At 36.6% G+C, this 23,275-nt stretch overlaps 1 long non-coding RNA gene across 1 annotated transcript; it reads left to right on the forward strand.

Annotated features, from left to right (window-relative positions):
- Nucleotides 1–11,809: 11,809 nt before the first annotated feature.
- LOC145684581 (uncharacterized) lies at nt 11,810–22,841 on the forward strand. Its single transcript, XR_014131325.1, has 3 exons — nt 11,810–12,054; nt 18,310–18,448; nt 22,579–22,841. It is a non-coding gene; the product is annotated as an uncharacterized LOC145684581 (long non-coding RNA).
- The last annotated feature ends 434 nt before the right edge of the window (nt 22,842–23,275 follow it).

Below are 23,275 nucleotides of genomic sequence, written 5' to 3' on the forward strand. Positions count from 1 at the left end.
AGTAGGAGGAAACAGGAAAATCCCGAGGAAACTCAAGCACACGGTGTTTGCCCACCACAAAGTTCACTTGTCGCGAGCTGGAATCGAACCAGGGACCCCATGCACCAGAGGTGAACGTTCTGCCACTGAGCCAACGCGGCTCCAATGGACAGAAAGAGTAACAAACGAAGATATTTTTAAAACAAATAGGAGAGAAGAGGATGTTTTTAGCTAGCAAGATCCATCGGATTGGACACATCTTGCTAAGAAATTATATTCTTCGTACCGCCATAGAAGGAAAGATGGAAGGAAAATGAGGAACAGGAAGACAAAGAACGCAACTGACCGATGATTTGAAAAATAGAAGAAAATATTGGCGGTTATAAGAGTAAGTTGAAGATCGATAAATGTTGAAGAAACAATTCCAGGCCCAAAACTAAAATAATAATAAAACAACTGTATTAGTCCTAGAAACTGACAAAGGACGGAATGCTTAATAATAATAATAATAGTTAGAATTAGTTTTATATCGTCTATACTAAAATTCCAGTAACAATTCAATTGCTCTATGACCTTTGTTATGGGTACTCCTACGTTTTCAGTTACACGATATGATATTTTATATAAGGCCATTCAAAGTATTATGTGGCTAGTCTTTTCCTTGTGAGGCGTCAAACAATTTGTTTATACTTTGTATTCCGTCTAGACATCAATCTGTAAACAAGTTCTATATACTTGGACGTATGTAAGAAGAAGAAAAAAAGAATCGTATTTTGAAACGTGTTATTACACATGGTAAATCTTGGATTATTGACTATTGCCCGTTTCTTTCATCCTATTTTTCATTCACGATATGTTTTCAATCTGTTACGTTTTTTTTCCCTCGAAACAACAATCAGAAAAGAAAATCAAGAGATTCCATCCCCTCTCCAGATTGTTATGTTTTTTTCTCCTATCTTGTAGGTTGTAAGTGCGTGGGATATGCATTGACGAAGGTCTGGGACATTGTTGACCTTTGACATTTCTCTCTCTCGTAGCAACATCAGCTTTCCGGTTCCAGAGTCTTTTCGTAGAATGCGGAGAGAGCTTATTCCCAGCTCTGCGGGGAAGGCTGCTGCTGCAGAGATGTGGAGATGTTCTCCAGTGAATGAACAACATACAATGGTTTCCTCTCTTCTTACCCCACATACTCTTCTACAGGTTTTACAGAAAAAAAAAACAACAACATGAAATCCTAAGAGAAAAGCACAGATTAATAATAAGTCTCGCAATGAAAGGAGCAATTTTTAAGACCACGTAGGTGTTCCAAGATAAACGCACCGTACAGCCTCCTGCACTATACATTAGGAGTGATGTTTCAAAGATTTTTGAGGGAAATTGTTTTCGCCTGTAATAATCAATTAAATTAATAACAAAGGATTTCCTTTGAATTTTGCATCCCACGTCATGTTCCAAGAATAAGAGAGGTCATGATCATAATGGCGAAACGAAGAAGACGGAAGAAAGCATAAGAGCACAGGCAAAACCCACGTATACGTTGTTTGTTCACCAAAAAAACCTATTTGGGGCGTCTTGGGAACGAACCAGGGATCCCAGAAACCAGAAATGAGCACTCTACCACTGAGCTACAGCGATCCCTACACTGCAAAAAAAAAAAAAAATAATAAAAAAAAAATAAAAAAAAATAAATAAAAAATAAAAAAAATACAGAAACTACTTTTAGACACAGTAGGACACTGTACACATTACAAACACTCTTGGAACACCTCCAGATGACACATATTCACGCCTTGTAGATACTGTGTTGTTCAAGTATGTCTCAGATGTATGTACAAAAAGTGAAAAATGTATGTCATCACTTTGATTTTTAACTGTTTGCCGAGAAGAAGTGTTTTAAATATGTCATGCTACACGCTGTTTTCGCAGAATGAACGCTTTTGGACATGCAAAGCACAGTTTATAAACACACACTTGATATATTGTTCCTAAACGTCTGTACTAAAAGTGTTTAAATGATGTTTTATTTTTTCAGTATAATACAAAAGAAAAAAAAATTGTACTTACCGTTTAAAGTGGAATCCGAACCATCATATTACTTTTAAATTTCAGTACTCTCCCAAAAGGAATCAAACCCATGATCATGTCAGCTAAGGTGCGGGCGTTATCTCCTTTTTTTTTTGAGAACATTTCGCCCCTACCGATACATTGTCTCCACAATTTTCTAAACACCACAGGAAGAGGGCACGATGGCTCAGAACTAGAGAGCTTACTTCTGGAGTATGGGGTCCCTGGTTCGATCCACGGAGAAATAAGCTTATGGTGGACAACATCGTGCTCTTGGGTTTTCTCGGGGGCACTTGCATTTTCTCCCACTTTCTCATTCCACCAATTCTTCCATCATCATTCATTTGCTTTAATCATAGTCTTCCTTAGCTTACAAGGCATCATTATGGGACGTTAAACTCAAAGAGTTCGTATCATTTCGTGTATTCGAATACCACAAGGATAGGAAATACTTTATCAAACCAACCAATGCTAGTTATTAAAATAATATTAATTTTCTTACTAGTTACTGTAGTTTTGTACATAAAGTATTTAGAGAGTTAAAAATAAGCATTCATTTTTTTAGGTGTCCGGTTTTCTTTTGAGTGGCCATTTTATATAGACGCTCCAGCCTATTTTGGGGTTTACCAACATTTGCGGTAAACACTGTAGTTCCGTTATTTCTGAAGAGATTGATTTAAAAAAAATTGAAAGAGAATTAAGTGTACAACATTTTATGTTCAGTACTATACTATAAGTATCTTTAAAAATATTGAAAGTTGAAGTTTGGAAGAAGTCAACTACCATTTTTGAAATTAAAAGAAATAAAGAAAATATAAGATTTACTGTTATACTAAGGGTCTTAAACTATCGCTAATTTTAGAGTTTTTCTGTAATATCTTCAAAACAAATAAAAATATTCGAAAAGCAGAAACGTAGTGAACTAGAGAATATGATTTTTGAAAGAAAACGAAAAAAAAACGAAGAAAAAATAATAACGTGCAATGTACTGGAGAGAAGTCGCTAAAATTAATTCTCTTTAACGAGGACGATTACGAAACATCACCTACTGATTGAAATCCGGATTATTTTCCAATAAAGTAAATTCCAATAAACTTTCTTGTTATTGTTGATTATTCCATATCGGACTCCCGAAGAAAACTCATTTAAACAACTTATTGACCGTGCCAATAGCGACTACTCTCAATCATAACTCCGTTTTCTTTCATTTAGAAATAGAAAAGAAAGAGAAGAAAGTAGAAGGGTAAAAGAAGGAGGTAGGAAAAGAAGAAAGAAAAGAAATAGGGTATTTTAATAAGAAACAGATTACTGGATAATTCCGGAAATATAGTAAAAGGTCGGGAAAGTCGTTGAAAGATGAATCATTCTAAATGTTATTAACGACTAATCAATTTTGGAATGCTTCGGAATAGACACATGTTCCCTCATACCACCCAGACCTAGCTCCAGGCACCACGACCGTGGGATTGCCCAGACCTAGACCTGGAAACGAGAAAGGTGAAATCATTCTTTGTACTGTTATTCCAACCGGTGATTGATAACCATCCAGCATCTGAACTCTGTTCTCTAGGATCGACCACACATATGAATTCGCCAAGAGAGAAAAAAATCAGACTTATAAACTCAATATAAATTTATGTATCGTATCAATAAGAATTTCAACTTCCTGGAAGAAAGATGTATTTAGGCTCCTCCTGCTATTTTTGTTTCACTCCTAGAGCCGATTTAAACCATTAGTAGCGGTCCTTCATGACCTAGGTTATTTACCTTAACACATCTATTAAAACATGTCACATATATTACAGATGTTAATATGACAAAGGATATCACTAAAATTACCTAAATTAAATCTATCATGCATTCACACGCTCACTCACTCAGGACAGTGTATATATGTTTAAAGGAAAATCAACTAGCTACAAGGGTACAAATAGTTTATTACATTCATAGTGAAAAGAAAAGACAAAACAAGTAATTATGAAGAAAATATTAAAAGCACAAGTTCTTGGTTATATATTAATAGAGTACATAGTGTTATATTTTAGTAAATTTTTGTATATTCAATCATATTGACAAATAGAACGAAAAGAAAAAAAATATAATTACATGTATCATATCTTAGGCATGCTAAAGCAAAATTATGATTTGCGACATACGCAAAAAAGGCACTTATTTCACTTAAAAAAAAATTGGACAAAGAGGAAAGAAAAGAGGAAAAAAAACTTTTAGATGTATTAGAACTTATATGAGTCTCTACCTCACATTAATCAATAAAATATTAATAATTTTGAGCGTTCAAATCACAAATCACGCACTAGTCGTAGTGTCCAAAACATTTCGCTCCATTTAACTTAGTTTGTGTTTATATATATATATATATCTATATAAATATATATCTAGTGGTTTACAAAAACCATTCATCGACTATATTTGGTTTGTAACTCTTAACAGTTTATATCTGCAATCGCACACTGCTACGTTTATACCCATCTAGGGATTTCGAGAAAATAACTTACACCAGAGGATGTTTCTCCTCTTAGACGGTCTATTTCCAAACTTATTAATTGAATAATTTCAAGTTATTTATCCAACACTGGGACACGTCACGAGACCTTTCCTTTAGATCACTTTTATATATCTGTATACATGGTTCGGATTTAAAAAAAAAAAAGAGAAAAACAATCTTCCACAGGTGTACGGAGTATGATGGTTCAAATGGAGGATGGAAAAAAAACTGGTCAAGTCACAGGATACATATGCAGGTGAGAAGGATTCAAGGTGCACTTTCCACAATGATTTTAGGTTAGTTGTTCAGGGATAATATTCGTTATGATGTGGGTTACGTTTAGACCTGCCGTTACTTTTCAATACATGCCATTACATAATTACAGAGGTTATCATTTACATTGATTCAGAAGAAAAGGAAAATTACTTGAGTGCACGGCGGTATTCTTGACAAAATCTACATTCTTAAATTCGTCGGAAACTCACTGGTAAACTATAGCAACCAATACACGAGCGCTCTTACATATATTCATAATACATTTAATATCATACTTTTACTTTAAAATCATATTCACATACTACTTACATATACATTTCGACGTATTCATTTCTCTCTATATATATATTTATTATAAATGCGCACACATTTAAATTAATCACCCCAACAATAATTTTTTAAAAGGTTGCAAACATTGTCCAAGAAAACAAATGACTTCCGACATTACATATGAAAAAGAAAATCGATTTTTTACCTGATACCGCGCGTCTATAAATTTTAACTTTTATATAATCAATTCGTGCTTAAATAATAAAAAAAACTTTGTGAGGCAGGCACGTAACATAGAACATTCCTAAAGATATAACTAGATAACCTAAAATACAATTTCTGGGCCCAGATTAACTACAAGGTAATCGAAAACCAAAACAGAAAGGAAAGTGACCAACGGATTAAAAAAAATAACTTAAGAGGATGACGGTGACAGAACGTAATTGAAGTGTCGTCAAATATCAAGTCTTTGTTCATTTCGGCGGAGGACCCAATCACTATCTACTTTATCCATGAATCGTGTCTTGCAACGTCTCAGCTGGTAATTTCAGATCAGAGTTGTACGTTAAATAAATCGTAAGCGACAAGTTCAAAATCGGGGGGGGGGGGAAGGTTGAAAAATTCAAAAAATCTCGAAGTAAGAAGGAAGAAAGAGACAAGAGAGAGAAAGCGGCGCCAACGAAAGGAGAAAGATTAAAGTACTACTCACTACACAGAAGAGTGATCGAATTTAAATATATATCAACTCATAGCCAAAAATATTCACATATGCCGAAAGAGGGTAGTTTACTTAAATACGTAAACTAAGAGGGAGTCCCTGCTGCCAAGGATGCAAGTTCTGTGTCCATCAGATCCCAATCCCACAAGAATTTGCTTGTAAGATTGAAATCCGATCCCCGTATCCGGCCCAGACCAGCAGGATAAAAGGAGAGGGAGAAGGGACCAGGTAACTGCGTCCCCAATTTTGAAATCTCTAAGTAAGGAAAAAAAAATATTCAACCCCTCAGAAGAACTAAGAAGGTTCTAGGACAGTAATGAAACTAGAGTAAAAGTAATAGCTAAGATATCTCTGACTAATGATTTGCCAGAATAAAAAAAATTAAATAAACTGAATTTTGGATCGGTGATTTCTATTGCCAAATTTCACCGATAGCTACCCTGCGCAGACACGCCACAGTCTGGGATGTCGTTAATTTCCCTCGTCTAATTAAACTAAGAAAAGAAATGAAAATACTTAAAGGGACTAGGAGTCGACATCCGGGTACGCGATAATAAATTTCAATAATTAATTGTTTTGATTCTGTAACCCGGTCAGAGCTGTCGCCTCCATGAACATTGTAAGCTAGCCCGAGTAGGTAACGTGAAGAAAAAAAAATCTCACGGAGCAGGATATTCTATTTTAAAACCGACCAGAAAATATAATTCACTACAGCCCTGTTGTATAACTATTGTCTTTCCGTAATTTATTATTCAATATGTCTAGTCAGCGATTGTATGATGCTACCCATTCTATCAGATGGTATTACTATGGTTGATTATTATTATAACACATAAAACTACAAAGTATTACCATAGTCCGACTATATATCGCCCTCCGGTCCGCTTGATATTATGGTGCAGGGGTCAGAACCTGAGATGTTTGTAGCTACACGTATCTATTCAATATCTATATATCAACACGCGGCGAAGTATTCACTGGGCTACTATATATTTAACTATATGGGTGTCCTATCTTCTATATTCATTTACTACAATATTCATATACTTTCATATTCATATTCGTATTAATATTCATATTATATTCATATCATCATTCTTTTCATTTATTATGACGCTATATTTTACAAACACCCTGTCTCATCTATCTACGCCCGGCTCATATACACATTTCATCATAACACTTTAAAATCTATAATCACTACAAACATTTCCCATTCCGATCACCGCACGACAACCTCACTCGAACTCAAGACTCTTTCACCACACACACAATACTATGTAATACCTGGTAGCTTTATTAAGAACGGAAAAAAAATCCTACGTATGTTCACTGAAAATAGAATTATCTGCGATAATATTTAATGTTTATGAAATTCTGCAGCAACAATGAAATTATTCTGCAGCCGCAAAAAAAAAAAAAAAAAAGATGAACATTTAATATAATTTCAAAGCAAAGAACTAGCATCATATCGCCCGACTTCTGTTAAGAAATTACGTATTGTTTATTTACTTAAATATTTCAATTTCTAGACGAAGCAGAATGTTGTAATTTTCGGAAAATATTAATTTTAGGTCACTTGACCTAACTGTACATACATATGGGCTGTGAATTATACCTTCTAGGTTTTATTTCGAAAAGAAAGGTCAATTTCATGAAAACTAAATCACTAAGAACATCGACATGAGAATGACGGTTAGTACTGACTTTCGACACTAGAGGCTAGCGACGATATAATCAACCCTTGAACAACTGAATGTGACCTTGTACACGGAATTATTGTACTATATTACGTTCATTTTTAAATATTGTGTATGAGTTCATTTAATGACGGAATAATAGAAATTTTATTGCATAGTAAATACTACACTGTCCATATTTAATTATCTCACACACTCTTTCATCACTTAACTACCACAATTACTACTACTAGAAAATGTTTACTACCTTACAAATATACACATACATGCCACATCCATACTACACACTACATTAATACATGTTATACTAATAAATATACAAAGAAAACATTCATATTTTACCATTTTAAATCGGCTCGAAAGGAAAAGGAAAGAAAGGGACAGGGCCAACTGGCCCTTGTATTCACTGAATCACATTCTTAAGAGTTTAATCAATGCCCCGAGGGGACGTATCGAAGTATTAGCTAACAATAGGACCCCTGCCCTGAAGGGGCAGGAACCCGGAACAAACTACATGTTCAACTCATCCCGCTGGAAGCCGTACTCCCAATTTGGGAGTCAGATAGGAGCCCTTACTGTAAATTTACACGTGCATTGTGATTACTATACTAACTACAACAAAATTAAATGCCGCCATGTATGTTAAAAAAAAAAAAAAGAAATCACTCGCTACCTACATAAACAAATCTATAATGGACAGGTCTTGTAACCCTCAATTAGCAGGAAAATTGGAAGGTGAAAAATATCAGGGGAAAACACTGATCTTCAGAACCGGTTTTAAGAAAAGGAAAACGGAAATCACACTACTTCGGAATCCTGTCCATAGCGATCGGTGGATGCAATCATGGCGTCACTATATTGCACTTACTATTTCAGCTTTTTTTTTAGTCCAGTTTTACTATGAAATTTAATAGTTCATGGCTCCTCAAGACTTCCAGTGATTGTACATGTTAATAAAATCCCAAATATTACCTTGTTTGCAGCTTTTCTAGTTCCTTTTCGACTTTTTAAGCTAGACGATCAGAATCTAGTGTCTTCAGTAACACTTCCCGGCATGGAATGGAAATAATTGCGCCCTAATATCATAGCGTGGGTTTATCATCCAATCAAAACAAAGCATTTTTGGCGGTGGGGCTTTGAAACGAATAAAATTTGGTAAAATCTGGATTAAACTAGTTTTTAGAGGGACCTAGGTATCTAAAAGAGAGGTGAAGGGTGGTCCTGAAAATTCTGTCGAATTTTAGATTGGTTACTTAATCTGAAGAGTTCCGTCCAATAGTGGATCTATATTTTCAGATAGCACTGACACCGTAAGAATTGTAATAATCCATTTACATATCCATATACAAGACTTATAACTAATTTAATATATAAATAAAGATATTGATTCCCAAAACTATAATTCCCAATAAATTTTTTACAGTTTTCCATGTTAATTTGAAATAGAATAACGAACAATATTACGAATTATATGAACAGCCAGAAATTTTTTGTTGAACGTCAAGTACAGTCGGTGCAAAAAATTTCGGGCACCCTCCTATTAAAAACATAATCTCATTAGACTGTAATGGCATATTACATTTTGCATGTCATATCGTTTTCACAACTAATGTATCTGCTTTCGATTTGCAACTGTAGATAGATTTAGCACTTTTTGCAGGTTCTGTAAATAGCGGCTAGCAAAAGCAGATAGGTGAAATGTAGTAAAGGTATCACATGCAAAATGGTATTTCTAGTTCACTACGTTTCTGCTTTTCGAATATTTTTATTTGTTTTGAAGTTATTACAGAAAAACTCTAAAATTAGCGATAGTTTAATTTCGCTGTAGTGAAGACTCTTAATAGGGACCTAGGAGTACTTTAAGCGACACGGAGTTGACCACAGTCAATAGCAACACCTTCTTCGTCGTCCTTAGAAATGGTTTAGAATGCAGTAGTTGCACGGCATGGGACGATATGTATGAATGGATGCGGCCATGGGACGCCGGCATGGGCACACGGCATTCTATGTATGAATTAGCCTAGTGTGCAGTATAAACTGAGACGTTTGCCTTTTATTGTTAGGAAGTTTGTTATGAACAAATTCAATTTAAATCCATTATAAATGGTCCCCGAATGACACAGTTTTGCTTCCTGTTTGCAGATCTTTCTTGGAAGTGTTATACAAGGTACTCCCGTAACGGTAGCATGCCCGTATACAGGGGGGTCTAGGGGAGCCGGGTTCCCCTAGAGTTTTGCTGGTCCCCTAAAATATTTACGGTAGGCTTGCAAATGAACTATAATATGGTGAACTATCATATGGTTGGATCAGCCCCCTTCCTAACTTCAGCCGGGCCCCCCTACATTTTGGGGCTGGCTTCGGGCCTTAACGGTAGTTTTATGTATGTGATCCGTAAGAGCTTTTATTTAGGAAAGCCACACTGAGAAAAATCCATTATCCGGACAGCGGTATATTGTACAAATACAAGGATTCGTTATGTTTACTAAGGAAATCTGTACGGAGCGTACTTTATCCATATGCTACACAGGTACTGCCTTTTACCCGCTTAGATATTACATCATGTCGCTGCAGGATGTCTGACTTCTAACAATCTTCTGTATTTTACATACATATACGTATGTTAAATACTTCAGCTATATGTTATATACGTCCATCTGTGTATGAGATCCAGGCCGCCTATAGACACCTCTTTCTTTCGCCATGGCTGACGTCATTGAACTACCGTCTTTTGCTTGCGAAACGAGGTTGTTTACAAACGGAAAAGAAGAGAGGAAGGAAAAATGCTTGGGTAAGTACACTAGTTAACTATTACTTTAGTTAAATATTCCATTAATTATATATTCTTTTAGTGTAACTTGCTTTAATATAGTACTAAGTAAGTAATGTAGTTTACGAATACAATTCTTACTATTGTAAAACTCGTTAATGATTGAGGACAATGGAATGGGTGAATCTGAATTTTGAGAAATCTTTGAATATTAATGTTTTGAAACATTTTACATTTCAAGGTAGCAAAATGAATGTTATGTGTTTATTCATTCCGTTTTATATGTGACGATTTATTACTTGGTGCAGATTTACTACAGGGCTGCTTAACATAATTGCTAATAAACCGTTTTCAGCGCGAAAATTCCCTTGTGTAGTGAAGATTTAGGATTTAGATTTCTGGGCTTTCGGCATCAATGGCCTTGTTAGCCCGTCGCATATGAGGGATGACTTCCCTCGGTGATCACACTATCCGGGGAAAGGAAGGGAAGAATGGATTGGGGAAAAATGGGGCCGCGGTGGCTCAGTGGTAGAGCGTTCACCTCTGGTGCTTGGGGTCCCGGGTTCGATCCCAGCTCCCGCCAAGTGAACTTTGTGGTGGACAAACACCGTGTGCGTGGGTTTTCTCGGGGTTCTCCCGTTTCCTCCCACTTTCTTCATTCCACCATTTCATACATTACTCATCATCACCGTCTCCTTTAGCCTAACCGGCATAACCGTGGGACGTAAAACTCAAAGATTTCATTTTCATTTTTGGATTTCGGAAGGGAGAAAACGGCTTGGGACCTATATGTTAGGTACCACTCCGGCATTTGCCTGCTGTGAATGAGGAAAAGCCAAGGAAACCTCATTCAGGATGGCTGGACTTAAAATCTTTTGATACTTTTTCGACCGAGTTCCCCCACCGGGATCGAACCCGGGACCGTTCGCACCGAAGGCGAGAGCGTTAGCGAATACGCTACGCGGGGCCACTAGTGTAGTTTAGAAAACTCATTTTTACTAGGATATTTGCAAGATTTTTTTTTTCTTTTAGTTTAACGCCCCATGCTTGTACATCAATGTAAGAGAGAAGGTGACGATGAGATACATGATAATGGTGGAATCAAGAAAATGTAAGGAAACTGGAAAGTCTTAAGAATAACCACAACTACAGTGTTCACCAAAAGCCTATTTGTCGGGAGCAGGAATCGAACCAGGGACCTACCGCGTCAGAGGTAAGCGCTCTCAGAGCTTTCTTTTGTTTAAAGAACTTGTTTACAATGATATATATATATATATATATATATATATATATATATATATATATATATATATATATATATATATATATAACGAAGATATTGACATATTTTACAGCCTCACTGAAATTTTAAAAAAAAAGTAGTCAGGGAGAGCTTACTTGTCAGGTTTTTATTTTTTAATTTAATTTATTTTTATTTATTTATCTTTGCTTTGTTATGTTCCCTAGTTAATTAATGTTTGGGTTACTGAAAATTAAAACCTTTTTAGTATTATTGTTATGTCATCACTTTGGAACCAAAACGTTAGATTTTTTTCTTGTGTTTTCATATAGGAAGTTGGTGAGTTTGTGCCTTGGCACTGGTTTGGTTTCTAGAACGTAATTGAAGGTCATGTTGAGTTGAGTCTTGGTGGGTTTGAGTTCGTGAAGTGTCAGGCACTGCTTGTGCCCCTGTCTTCTGTTTGTGATGTTTCCTGGCTTTGGGCTGTGACGTATTTATGTTGAGGAGTACCAACGAAGGCCGCGTGATATACAGGTAGCTACAACACAGCTTCAACAGTTAACGAGTGCCATGTCTTTGAATTTCAGCTTTCGTTACGGCGTGATAATGCAGTATAGTGCTAGATTGAAATTCTATGGGTGGTAAAAACGGTATGGTAAGAAATACAACGTAATTGTTATTAGTTTAATTAGTGTTTCTTCATAGTATTGTTTCACTATTTCTAGAAGGAATTAAGTATTAACGAAGTAATGAATAAGCAAAAGCACACATTGATTGACGTTTACTATTTCTCATACTCCATTGAGAATGTTTTGATCCTCAGTTGCGCAAACATCCAGTGTGCGTTTATTTTATTTCTTTTTTGGGGGGTTTACACTGCCTCACAGATGAGCTCTTTCGTGGCTAAGTGGTTAATGAACACGCCTTTGGCGTGGGACACCCGGGTTCGATTCCCGGCCGGGGGCCGCGGTGGCTCAGTGGTAGAGCGTTCACCTCTGGTGCTTGGGGTCCCGGATTCGATCCTAGCCCCGCCAAGTGAACCTTGTGGTGGACAAACACCGTGTGCGTGGGTTTTCTCGGGGTTCTCCCATTTCCTCCCACTTACTTCATTCCACCATTTAATTCATTGCTCATCATCAGCGTCTCCCTTAGCCTAACTGGCATAACTGTGGGAGTAAAACTCAAAGGTTTCATTTCATTTTTTCTTAATCTCTTGCACCGACCGACCGATCTCGATCAAATTTCCAACGTAGATGCGCTTCTGGCCTGGGAGTGTTTTTAGCTATTTACTTTGACAGTAGAACTTAGGGGAGGGGGAGGAGGGGGACAGAAAAAATAAATGACTTAATTTACTTTGAAGTGTAAAAGTGCGAGCGTTTTCTTCTCTCTCTCTCTCTCTCTCTCTCTCTCTCTCTCTCTCTGTGTCTCTCTCTCTCTCTTCACTCCTCCAGTCTCCTCTCACTTTTAGGGCCGCGGTGGCTCAGTGGTAGAGCGTTCACCTCTGGTGCTTGGGGTCACGGATTCGATCCTAGCCCCGCCAAGTGAACCTTGTGGTGGACAAACACCGTGTGCGTGGGTTTTCTCGGGGTTCTCCCATTTCCTCCCACTTACTTCATTCCACCATTTAATTCATTGCTCATCATCAGCGTCTCCCTTAGCCTAACTGGCATAACTGTGGGACGTAAAACTCAAAGGTTTCATTTCATTTTTTCTTAATCTCTTGCACCGACCGACCGATCTCGATCAAATTTCCAACGTAGATGCGCTTCTGGCCTGGGAGTGTTTTTAGCTATTTACTTTGACAGTAGAACTTAGGGGAGGGGGAGGAGGGGGACAGAAAAAATAAATGACTTAATTTACTTTGAAGTGTAAAAGTGCGAGCGTTTTCTTCTCTCTCTCTCTCTCTCTCTCTCTCTCTGTCTCTCTCTCTTTCTCTTCACTCCTCCAGTCTCCTCTCACTTTTAGGGCCGCGGTGGCTCAGTGGTAGAGCGTTCTCCTCTGGTGCTTGGGGTCACGGATTCGATCCTAGCCCCGCCAAGTGAACCTTGTGGTGGACAAACACCGTGTGCGTGGGTTTTCTCGGGGTTCTCCCATTTCCTCCCACTTACTTCATTCCACCATTTCATTCATTTCTCATAATCACCGTCTCCTTTAGCCTAACCGGCATAACCGTGGGACGTAAAACGCAAAGATTTCATTTCATTTTTTCCTCTCACTTTGATTTAATGATTTCGCACTCTGATGAAAAGTATTAAATACCGCCAGGAAAAGTACTAATATATAACCTCTCTTTTAGGCGCCCCTCCAACCACGCGCCCGGGACACGTGCTTTGCTTGCTTGCCCATAGCTGCGGCTCTGTGAGCTACATAAGTAACATACAATGCTTACGTAATACTTTGGGTCATAAGTACTATTAAGAAAGGAAGAATTGCATTTTTTTAACTTTGGGAAAGGAGCTACTATGGGATTAAAGTTAAGGTAGGAAAGGCAACACATTCCAGTCTATGCTTTTACCCAGCAGACATATTGTTTGGAACCAAAAAAATGTGACTTTTGGAATCTTGTACTTAGGTTCACAGCGGAAGCGACGAAATAACTTGAATCATCCATTGTAGCTCTCCCCGCAACCAGTTTCTAAAATGTTGGCAATAAGTTTGCGAAACGAGAGGTGACGACTCCAATTTTGGGTGAAAAGTCGCTATAAGAAATAATCGAGAAATTCATTGTCTATAAGCATTGTAAAAGTTGTAGATGTAAACTAAACAATATGTTCTACTCACTGGCGCAAATCCCGGGGGGGGGGGATGACGGATACATGTCCCCTCCAATCTTGGAACTGAGGGGGACTTCTCCCAAATAATCCGATTTGAAATGTGTTTTTTGGGAGAAATTTGATGATTTTTGTCCGATTGCTACAAAGGAACGTGAGATGTCCCCCAGAATAAGCCTCAAATCTGCAGCCTCCTAACGCTAAAGACAACTCTGATCCTCCACAACATTGTTTTTCAACTTCATAAGTATTTTGGACATCGCCAAAAAAAGTATGGTAACGGTCTTACCCTCCCCCCCCCCCAATGTTGAAGACAGATTTGCGCCGCTGGTTCTATTCACATCTTTGTAAACAGGGCGCAACCAATCCTTTAATTCAGGGATCATTTCAGGTTGTTTCGGGTACTTTTGTTCATGTTGTGGTCAAAATAGTTCCGAAATAATTAACACTACAGTACTTACGTTAAGCAATTTTTTGTAAAAGAAAAAGTGCAGAATAATTAAAAGACCCCAGAGGACAAATATAACAAACACCTTCTTCGCCTTTTTTCACGCATCTATAGCTAATCTTGTTGCTATCGGTAATGATGTATTACGTGTGTCTCTCAACGGAAACTCTGCGAACTAAAGGACATCAAGTTTGTAGTTATTCTTCGTTAGAGGGCAAGGGTAACATAACAATGCAGGATTGTGGAGTAGTGAGTACGCTGTATTTCCAAACTCTTCATCACTTGCGCTGATTAAAACAAACAAACAGAAAAAAATAACGTAAAAACTGTTTTGAACTAATAATGCTTCTCTACAGATGAACATTTTGTTTGCAGCAAAAAGTCGCTAAATGTGTAAGTAGGTAAATCGTTATTTAAAAATCACCCAAAAAAGTCTCCAATCGGAATTTTTTTTTTTTGTCGTTATCGTAGGGCGACCATACGTCCCGTTTTGACCGGGACAGTCCCGTTTTAGGGGCGTGTCGCGGCCGTCCCGTCAGTAGATGGAAAAAAGTAGTATTCGTCCCGTTTTATGTAAATGAAAGAAGTAAATAACAAACCCAGTACCTTTACTCCTTTTAAAAGTATTAATAATAACAAAGCGGCAAAAATTGAACTGAAAATCCCTATATTAAAAATACTCTATAGTTCGCAGTACTGCTCGAAAGGCAGCAGAGGTTTTAGCAGTTGGTTGTGTGTTAAACAAACTTCAACGTGTCTTTCCTTTTTCATAAGTACCCGCTCTGTAACGAAGAGAGAGAGGGGGAACTCTGATATCAAGGCACTGATAAGAACAAAGGTAGATCTAAAAGTCTAGTGTTGCAAGAACCTGTCCCGTTTTTAACTGAAAATTTTATGGTCACCCTGCGCTATCGTTGAGGTCGAATTCCCCTTATTTAGCGACTTTACCCAAAATTGGCAACATTGACCCCCACCGAACAACACCCCATCATCTTGAGCCTAGCCAGCATAATAGTGGGACGTAAAACTTAAAGATTTCATTTCGAACAACACTCCCAGAAACCTACTGTTATACTATTCTCAAACCACCCTTTCGTACAGTTCTCCCTATTCGAAAAAAAAAAAAAATTGTAAATAGCAGTGTTCATACATAAATATGGAACTCAATTTCCCTGAATTTTGCAGGTTTTCCAGGTATTAATTTTGCAATTTCCAGGTCTAGTGGAAGAAACTAATAGTACGAGAACACATAAATTTTAAGAATACTATATTTATATATTTGAGAATGGCCACCCTTCTCCCCAATGAACGATTGCAATTAAATATTGAGTCACAAGAAAATAAATAATTAAAATAAATAAAATTTAAGTTGAAAAATATTAAGTTGAGAAGCCTACTAAGGGAATTATATAATACTTTTGTTCCATACTTGAATACATTCAAAATATACAAAAAAATATTGGCTTGGGGAAGAAAAAAGGGCCCGCGAGATTTTAACTGATTCTTGTAGTACTCGACGACAGAAATAGATTACTGAAAGAATTTTCAAAATCGGCACAGGCAAACATGAAGAAAATCGCATTTTCAGGTACCGGTTCAAAATGAGAAGAAAAAAGGACCGCGAGATTTTAACTGATTCTTGTAGTACTCGACGACAGAAATAGATTACTGAAAGAATTTTCAAAATCGGCACAGGCAAACATGAAGAAAATCGCATTTTCAGGTACCGGTTCAAAATGGGAAGAAAAAAGGGCCCGCGAGATTTTAACTGATTCTTGTAGTACTCGTCGAGAGAAATCGACTAGTGAAGGAATTTTCAAAATCGGCGCAGGCAAGCATGAAGAAAATTGCATTTTCATGTACCGGTTCAAAATGGGAAGAAAAAAGGACCGCGAGATTTTAACTGATTCTTGTAGTACTCGACGAGAGAAATCGATTAGTGAAGGAATGTTCAAAATCGGCGCAGGCAAGCATGAAGAAAATCGCATTTTCATGTACCGGTTCAAAATGGGGAAGAAAAAAGGGCCCGCGAGATTTTAACTGATTCTTGTAGTACTCGAAGACAGAAATAGATTACTGAAAGAATTTTCAAAATCGGCACAGGCAAACATGAAGAAAATCGCATTTTCAGGTACCGGTTCAAAATGGGAAGAAAAAAGGACCGCGAGATTTTAACTGATTCTTGTAGTACTCGTCGAGAGAAATCGACTAGTGAAGGAATTTTCAAAATCGGCGCAGGCAAGCATGAAAAAAAAAATCGCACTTTCATGTACCGGTTCAAAATGGGGAAGAATAAAGGGCCCGCGAGATTTTAACTGGTTCTTGTAGTACTCAACGGGAGAAATCGATTAGTGAAGGAATTTTCAAAATCGGCGCAGGCAAACATGGAGTAAATGTCATTTTCATGTACCGGTTCAAAATGGGGAAGGAACAAGGTCCCGCGAGTTTGAACCGCTACGATGTATGTTTACGAATGTGCCCGTCTTCTCAAATTTAGTTAATTACTGTGACACTGAAACATGTGACACAGAGTCACATTGTGGATGACTCTGCAATCGGCAACCACTGCACATATACTCCTCCCGCCCCACAGTTTGATTATTTCGATCCATTCCTCACGTGCTAACGGCATGGTTCAACATCTGCAAGAAAGAGGTAAATGTAACGTTCAATTGGCAATAGCTTTTCACCAAATTAAGCTGCATGAAATCTGATTGCATATTTGACATACTGAGAAAATTCTAGCCCGTGGCCATATGTATCACATATCCCACCAGTTCATAAAAATTTTGAACACAAAATTACGGTCGTCCGTGTGACGTACTCCCAAAAGGCCTAATGTGTATCACCCACCTCACATTCAATGAAACCACATCCGTGTAGAATTAAGAAAGGAACCTCTTATGATGTATACAGGATGTCTCAAACGTTCCCTGACATAGGGTAACTCTGTTATTATCAGAGTTACGACAAAATGTAAGAGGAAAAACATCTCGAAATATGACGTTTTCAATCTAAAGTGAACACTTTTTTAAAAAATCGGACAAGATGAATGTGCTGTATACTCTTTATGCACCCAATTTTAAATGAAAATGCAACGTTGTCATTTACCTGGACCCACGACATAAGTGAATGAAGTTACTGTTTGAAACGGGGGCTGGCCATCGGCATGTTAGCGTAAAAGACAGTAACTTCACTCACTTCTGTTGTGGGTCCAGGTAAATGGCAACGTTGCATTTTCATTTCACATTGGGCACATAGAGAGTGTACAGCGCAAACGGGTCATCCGATTTTAAAAATTCCTTCACTTTAGATTGAAAACATCATAATTGGATATGCTTTTCCCTCCTACATTCTGTTGTAACTCTGATAATAACAGAGTTACCCTATGTCAGGGGACTTTTGAGACACCCTGTATACCTTATTTAATGTATGTTTGATGTCACTATAACTGTAGTATAATTTAGTTTGTTTAAATATACAATTTAATACAAGTAGATTCGGATTTACATGCGTAGGATTTTGTATGCATCTAACTAATGAATTCTTTTATTTTTATGCTTAACTTAGTGACTTGGCTTTGGACTGCAACTGATTATTGTAACCCATTATTGCTTGAGAAGAAACAAGATATCCGAATCTTCATTTGGAGAAATCAAAGGTCTATTGGAAAGCTGGGGATTACAATCATTAATTTCTACATTTCAAGGTGCGTAGTAAATTATATATTGTGTTTATTGTTAAATTACTATTATTGGGTTTAGAATCAATGAAGCACTTCATGATATTTTATGGGGATCAAGATGGGTGCCGGATAGATAAGTATTTGAGCGTCAGGCTCTTATTTCTTTTCAATTTAATATTTAATCAATGATTATTTTTCTCCCTCATTATTCCACCAAATCGTATTCCAAGATCATATATCCATTTTTGTTCGATATATCCATATTTTTGATCTCTTTCATATTTCTATATTTTCGATTTTTGATATTGTTTATATTTCGATATTGCTGTATTTTTCGATATTTCGAACAAGTTTCGATAGTTTGTCGACATCGATTATCTATATCTAAATTCGGATATCCCAAAGCCCTATCGAGCACCCTCCGAAATGAAGTTTTTGGCTATGGACCTGATTAGGGATGCGCACGAGACAAGACGAGACAATTTTTGTTACGAAATTCGAGACAAGATAGAGCTTTTCCAATAGAAACGGATCCAGTTTTCGAGACGAGACAACTTTCGCGGCACCTTTTCGAGAGGAGACAACCTCAAATCTTTTCTCTTGCGCATCCCTAGACTTGATCATGAGTTATCAAAAAAAAAAAAATGTTAATGAGAAATAACATGTAAATACAATATAGGTAGCTAAAACATTTTTGTTTTCATTCTTCAGTAATGCATTGTTATTAATCTCAGGGGGGGCGGTGGTTCAGTGGTAGAGCGTTCACCTCCGGTGCTTGGGGTCCCTGGTTCGATCCCAACTCGCGCCGTGTGGACTTTGTGGTGGACAAACACCTTGCTCGTGGGTTTTCTCGGGGTTCTCCCGTTTCCTCCCACTTTGTTCATTCCACCATTTCACTCATTTCTCATTATCACCGTCTCCTTATCCTAACCGGCATAACCGTGGGACGTTAAACTTAAAGATTTCATTTTTTATTAATCTCAGCATTTTATAGTGTATTCTTAAGCTTAAGGTGATGTATAATTAAATTTTGAATTCAGTTAACTTATTTTGTTTCTCAGATTGTTTTTAAAATGTATGTACAATTGTTTATGTTCATTCTCGAGAGTTTAAAGTGACGTATAGTTATTAAACATAGTATTTAATATTGTACTCTTAACGTGGAAGTGATATACAGTTAACTTTTGAATTCAGTTAACATTTTTCTTTCTGAAATTGCTTTAAAAAATATGTAAAAACGTTTTTATTTTCTTTCTTGAGTGCTAAAAGTGATGCAAAGTTATTAAGCTTACTACTTTATATTGTATTCTCAACCCTAAACTGATACACAGTGCGTTTTTGAATAAATTGTCAAGTTATTTGAGTGATGAACACTGGTAGAAAATCCTGACTACTACTGGAACATTTTGATTTTAAGGTGACGACTACTGGTGCAAGGATTTTAAAATATTGTTTTTCCTTCAAGGGCTACTCCTTTTTGAATTCTGACTACATGGTCACTATAGGAAGGATCAGTGAGTCTTTCCAACTATGGTACAGCTCCGACAGATTCACGATGCTCAGAGAAGAGACAAAATAGTATGTTTTCAAACTTAAAGTGAGAACCACTGGCGTTTTTACCTTGCTATGCAAAAGTAAGTGAGTGCTCCAATGGGGTTCCAATGCGGTACCTAATTTCTGCATTTTAGATATATGGAAATACATGTCTCTAAAATGTAAAGAACTGATTTTTTTAGGGGGGGGGGAATAAACTATAGGTATGTGGGGCTTGCATACTTGACGCTACAATTCGGAAATTGAATTAAAATATGACTAACGGCTATCAAGATGTTGTCAAATAAAGGGAGGACCAACACAGTTAAGGGGTTTTCGTGTTAGATGCTAAAATTTCCGAAATCGGTCATGGAAAGTTAATAAACACCAATAGCAATTTCATCTTAAAGTAATTAGATATCTTCATGGGGTGTTAGAACATCATGGAGTCTACCAAAATTAAATTTTAAAAGCTTTTGAAAATATAATCTGACATTTGTAAACAGTATTTGAAATATGTATTTACCCAAAACTTCCAGCTAGTACATCTAACATCTGGAGAAACACTGTGAAATAAAAGCTTGAAATTTCGGAAACAATTATTGGTCGCAACAAAATTAAATAAGATGGTACTTCTATGGGTTAAATCAGTACCTCAGTACAATTTCGATCGAAAGATTAGTTCAGTCCTAGGTTTTCTTCAGGCAATTCCAATGGTTCATCGAGCTGTACAAAAGAATGAAAATTCGCTGTCAATATCTAAGACAGTAACCAAGATAAAAGGAATTATATATTTTATGGCGTAAAAATAGAGATCTTTATATATTTGTACTTTTCGGTCTTTCCTATAAGAAAAAAAAATCAGAAAACTACTGTATATACCTTAATAGACAATTCAATGGGCGGGGACACAGTAGCTTAGTGGTAGGGTGTTTAACTAATCTTTTTTTTTGCAGAAACTATTGGAGTATTCACTTAACCCGTAGAGATACGATCATACTTAACTCCCTATTTAATTTTAAGATTAAATAAAAGGAAATATTTCAGTGTAGCGACCCACGATTATGCATTTTAGTCTCAGGGAGATTATGATTAAAGCAAGTGAATGTTGTTGACAGAATTGATGGAATGCAAAGGTGGGAGGAGAGTACCCCGAGAAAACCCACGAATACGATGTCCACTACAAACTGACTTGGCCGTGGATCGAACCAAGAACCCAATACACCAGAGGTAAGCACTCTACCACTAAGCCACTGTGCCCCCGCCCATTTAATTGTCTATTAAGGTATATACGGTTGTTTTCTGAAATTTCTTCTTCTTACAGCAAATACTCAAAAGTACAAATCCATGTGGGTCTCTATTTTTACGACGTCATAAAATACATAATTCCTTATATCTCGCTTGCTATATTAGATATTGACAAAAAATGTTCACTTTATTTCAGAGCCCGATGAACGCTTGGAATTGTCCAAAGAAAATTTAGAGCTGAATTAATCTTTCGATCGAAATTGTACTGACGAGTCTGAGGTTCTCACTTAACCCATATAAGTACCATCTTATTTAACTTTTGTTAGGATCAATAATTGTTTTCTGAAATTTCAAGACCTAATACGCTTTTATTGTATGGTGTCTCTCTAGCTGCTAGATGTACTAGCTGGAACTTTTAGGTAAATACATATTTCTAATACTCTTTACAAATGTCAAAATATATTTTACAAAACTTTTAAAATTTAATCTTGGTAGACCCCATGATGTTCTTAAACTCCATGGAAATACCTAATTATTTTAAGATGAAATTGCTACTGATGCTTATTAACTTTACATGACCGGTTTCGGAAATTTTACCACCTAACACGAAAACCCCATAACTATATGGATCCTCCCTTTATTTGACAATATCTTGATAGTCATATTTTAATTAATTTTCTAAATTGTACTGTCTAATATGCAAGCTCCACGTACCTATGGTGTCGCTTTTTATTTCACCATATTTCGGTAACTGTTAGGCGTACCGACTTGCGGTTTCGGTAAACACACACCTCTAACGTTCTTTAAAACGTTATTAAGACATATTTTAGAATATTTAGAAATGAGAGTTCTGGGAATATCATGGTACCCGAAAACCCCCATCAGGGCGTGTGTGTAGTGTATTTAATTGAAACTACTTTTGAGGTTGTTGTAAGCCCTCGTAATTACGTTTCCGAAACTGCACCATCTAGTACGCAAACTCCACAGTTCTGTAGTGTCGCTCTTTATTTTCCCATATCTCGATATCCATAAGGCTTACCGAGTTGAGGTTTTCGGTAAACAGATGTCAGTTCCTTACATTTTAGAGACATATATTTTCATATATCTAAAAAATACAGACATTAGGTACCCCATGGTAGCCCGAACACCATTGAGGTACCCACTTACTTTTGAATGGTAATACATTTTGAGTTGTTGTTCAGCATCAATAAACACTTCATAGTTTTTCTACGTGCAACCCAAAAGTCCATACCTGACCGAACATATTTTGTCCATTTAATCTCAAAAATGTTAAGATACTTTGTATTGTTAAGTACAACCAAATTAAGCACACTGAATATAACATTTTAAATATTTTCTGATTTTTGTTGCAGGTATTTCGTGCATCAAACCAGAATTCTGCTTGAAAGACAGTCAAAAGAAGCAGTGTAGGTTGTGGCTAAAAGTACGCCCTTTCTGAAGACAGACTCAGTTGTACTTACATTATTTTGTACGAATATATAACCCTAATAAAGATACTGTACTACAAATTATTTCTTTCTTCCATAAATTATAATAAAATATTATCTCTGTTTAAAGAAAATGATTGTTAATGTTAAGTCATTTTAATTATTTTTCTCTGTAATAAGAACATTATCCCTAGCAATATTTTTTATCTTTGTGCTATTGCGATTGGATGAAGTAAAATTCTATACGAAGCACTATTATTTCAGACATGCATTAATAACTAATGTATTGTTCTGTATGTAAGACAATGTGTATACTGAACATGTCTAGCGAAGGTGTTGTTTTAATACAGAATCTATAACTCAGCTTTTCAGTAGTCAACTTTATTGGGAATCCGAAGAACGAAGTTTAAAAAAAAAAAAAAAAAAAATGTTGGACTTACCAGCGTGTGTGTGTTCGAATTCTGGACTAATCCAAATTATCCAGAGAAATCATTATATATTTCTTTGTTGCTATTTCAGATGTATCCTTTATCCAAGTCGTATGAAACGGAGACTTCATACATCGCTATACTTTGTATGAACTATGTTCCGTATTTACTTAATCACTTTGTAACTTTCTCTA

Source organism: Thermobia domestica, chromosome 5, assembly GCF_964235325.1.
Source record: "Thermobia domestica chromosome 5, izTheDome1.hap1.1, whole genome shotgun sequence".
Classification (NCBI taxonomy): Eukaryota; Metazoa; Arthropoda; class Insecta; order Zygentoma; family Lepismatidae; genus Thermobia; species Thermobia domestica.